The following is a 3,535-nucleotide window of genomic DNA, read 5'->3' as shown; positions in this document are numbered from 1 at the left end:
TAGTGTGCACAGCAAATTTTTAAATGCTTAGCTTAAATATGTAATTTTAATTAAATAGTGCTCATAAATGGCTGTTGAGATAGTATTCTCAAGTGAAATAAGTAGAGGCATGGACCCGGAAACAGCAGTCCTTACGTCATGACTTAACAAGAGGATACTCCCCAAGCCGTCAAACTGACGTCATCAGAGCCAGAACGCCAATCCAGAGTGGAAGCGACGGCAGACCTTTTTTTTTTCCAGTGCATTGACTTGCATGGTTCAATTGTTCACCACAAGACTAGCAATGCGCACTAAAAAAAGTAGGGTCATTTTTTATTTCATGACGACTAATCTTTGTCAATATGCCAGATCCCGTTAGAAAATATCAGTTTGTCCAGTAACAGAATAACTAGTCAGCAGCACTGTTAATACCCAAACCCTGTCAACAGCAAGTATCCAAAAATACCCAAAATGAGTGTTTAACAGTCTTCTGTCAGTCTGACCAGCACAAATTCAACATGTACTGTTATACCAAAACTGCTTCACAACAACATCCCATAAACCTTGGGTTTCCATAAACATTCCCTCTTATCTATCTCCATTCATACAGACAAAACAGTTCATGAAACCCCACAAGCATGAGATTGAACAACAATGAAAATGCATAAGCTAGGGAAAATTAATAAGAAATATAAAATATAGAAACATAAATGAATAAACATAATAAATGAATAAACAATAAAAATACTTTAATATAATGATAAATGATACAAATAATCAAATAATAACTCATATGAATGACTAATGATTATAAAATGATTATGTGAATAAATTAATATAAATTAATTTAAAAACATGAAAACAAAAACACAACACAATTTGCACGTGAGGATCTAAAGATCCTTCAATATAAATATTGATCAATTACCATTACAAAAATCTCAATCTTAAACATTTGCTCATTCTGTGTATTTGTGTCTTTAAAATAGGGTAACTTTGTTGCAAAAGCTTACAGCACAAGGAAGCTTGATTTCAAATTTGATTTCAAACTAAATTGAATTTACAAAAAAAAAAAGAGAGACAAGTACACACAATTATATAACAAATGACCTCAATTCAGTTTGAGGTATTCAAAATATGACAACACTGAATTTTTATAAGCAGTGATTTAATAGCCATATATGTTAGGCCTATTTATTTAGAAAAATGGAACATCAGATGGCTTTGACCTGTAATGACATACTCCTAGATCGATTACAAAACTATACAGGTATTCAAGGGCAGGCTTTAAGATGGTTTAGATCCTACCTGTCCGATCGCTACCACTTTGTTCATTTAAATGGGGAGTCATCTCGATTATCACCAGTAAAATATGGAGTGCCACAAGGATCTGTCCTAGGTCCTCTGCTATTTTCGATATACATGTTGCCCCTTGGTAATATTATTAGAAAATACGGGATTAGTTTCCACTGTTATGCTGATGATACTCAACTATATATCTCAACAAGACCAGATGAAACTTCTAAATTATCTAAGCTAACAGAGTGTGTTAAAAATGTAAAAGATTGGATGACCAATAATTTTCTCCTATTAAATTCGGATAAGACAGAGATATTACTTATTGGACCAAAAGACAGTACACAGAATCTCTTGGATTACAATTTGCAACTAGACGGGTGTACTGTTACTTCCTCTACAGTCAAAAATCTGGGTGTTATATTAGATAGCAACTTGTCTTTTGAAAATCATATTTCCCATGTTACAAAAACAGCATTCTTCCATCTTAGAAACATTGCCAAGTTACGAAATATGTTACCTGTTTCTGATGCAGAAAAGCTAGTTCATGCATTCATGACCTCTAGACTGGACTATTGTAATGCACTGCTAGGTGGTTGTCCTGCATCTTCAATAAACAAGCTACAGGTGGTCCAAAATGCAGCGGCTGGAGTCCTTACCAGGTCAAGAAAATATGGTCATATTACCCCAATTTTACAGTCTTTGCACTGGCTACCTATTAAGTTCCGTATCCGTTACAAAATATTATTACTTGCCTATAAGGCCCTTAATGGGTTAGCTCCTGCGTACCTAACTAGTCTTCTACCATGCTACAATCCATCACGCTCCCTAAGGTTGCAAAACTCTGGACTTTTGGTAGTACCTAGGATAGCAAAGTCCACTAAAGGAGGTAGAGCTTTTTCGCATTTGGCTCCCAAACTCTGGAATAGCCTTCCTGATAACGTTCGGGGTTCAGACACACTCTCTCTGTTTAAATATAGATTAAAGACACATCTCTTTGGCCAAGCATTCAAACAATGTGTAGCGGGGAATTTCACTACAATGTAGGGGTGAGTTTAACTTCTGCTACAATATATCTTGGATGACTAGGGAAATGACAAGATCTAGGTCTTCAACCCCTAATACATTTAATTCCTGTACTTATTTAAGTATGTTTTTATCTGCCTTGCTAAATATGTTTTTTTTTCTTTAGTAGCAGCGACTGATGAGGATTGAGGCTCTGGAATTTAATAACGTACACGGTAGCCACCCAGAGTATAATGGCGTTGATTAACCCCTCTTCCCCTCTATCAGCCCACAAGACAGTAGGAATGCCCCTACTCCAAGATAACAGAAGTTTTACACTTATTTCCTAAATGCTTAGTAAAGAATAAACAAAATAAAGAAAACAATAGTCATGAAGTAAAATCTTTGTTTCACTTTACTTATGAATTCTTATGATTTCACCAAGAAATGTACAAAAAATTAAAAATAAAATTTTGTTCGGTTTCTTTTCTTTCAACAATAATACTAAAACAAAAATAGAAAAACAACAACAGTTCTGATAGAACGTTCGAATGGTACTCAGTTCACTCAAAAGTACATTACAGATGTTTAATGCCACATCAGATATCTTTCATGTCAGTTCACATTCACAATCCCAGAGTTAAAGTTTTACCTCACAGTAGAACTGGGCTGGTGTTGGAGTGTCCAGATATGGCAGGGTAATTAGATCAAACAAATAGCCACCTGTTCAAAAACAGAAAGTCTCTTCCTTTTCTTTAAACACAGGAAAAATAATGTTCAGGAATAAATAATAAGGGAAAAAATATATTTCTACGAACGTTTCCGGTAGACGAGAAAAAAAAAAACGTATTTCGGATTCATTCACTCAAGCAAACTCAGTTATCAGTTCTCAAGTCCATCCAAAAAGAATTTCGAAGTCTCTAAGTGAAAATACTGCAAAACGTCCGAAAATAAACTATGAAAAATAGAAGGAAAAATATTGTCAAAAGAAGAGCTTCAATGTGTTCGCAATGTCGTTTGTGTCCACACGGCGGCACTATTGTATCAAAAACGAACAACAGTAGCAAAATCACTCGATCCAAGCTGCTTTGCTTCAAAAACAAATAACGTCCGCGTATTTCTTCCGAATATCAACTGTGGTTAAACAGCAGTGAAGAAAAAACTCACAGTATCTCGGCTCCCTTCCGTAGAAGACGAACACTCGTGCTAACACACCTTCTCAGCTAGCACGATGAGCAATGCCCCTCCTGGTATA

The 3,535-nt window shown here is 35.4% G+C and overlaps 1 protein-coding gene across 9 annotated transcripts in view; it reads right to left on the bottom strand.

The window, feature by feature from the left end:
* LOC107709639 (nuclear body protein SP140-like protein) overlaps positions 1 to 3,535 on the bottom strand; it is a 9,912-nt gene that overhangs the window by 4,692 nt on the left and 1,685 nt on the right. For 5 of the 9 annotated variants that reach the window (XM_016514213.1, XM_016514212.1, XM_016514204.1 and 2 more), the window contains exon 1: positions 2,933 to 3,092. The exons of 1 other annotated variant lie outside the window; for it this stretch is intronic. The gene's annotated coding sequence lies outside the window, so the exon portion shown is untranslated. Of the gene's footprint in view, positions 1 to 2,932; positions 3,093 to 3,447; positions 3,529 to 3,535 lie in introns of those variants that run through there. 3 more of the 9 variants (XM_016514206.1, XM_016514209.1, XM_016514210.1) reach the window with 2 other exon arrangements.

This window comes from Sinocyclocheilus rhinocerous, unplaced genomic scaffold (assembly GCF_001515625.1).
Source record: "Sinocyclocheilus rhinocerous isolate Xijiao unplaced genomic scaffold, SAMN03320098_v1.1 scaffold8077, whole genome shotgun sequence".
Lineage (NCBI taxonomy): Eukaryota > Metazoa > Chordata > Actinopteri > Cypriniformes > Cyprinidae > Sinocyclocheilus > Sinocyclocheilus rhinocerous.
This window is presented reverse-complemented; position numbering and strand designations above follow the sequence as displayed.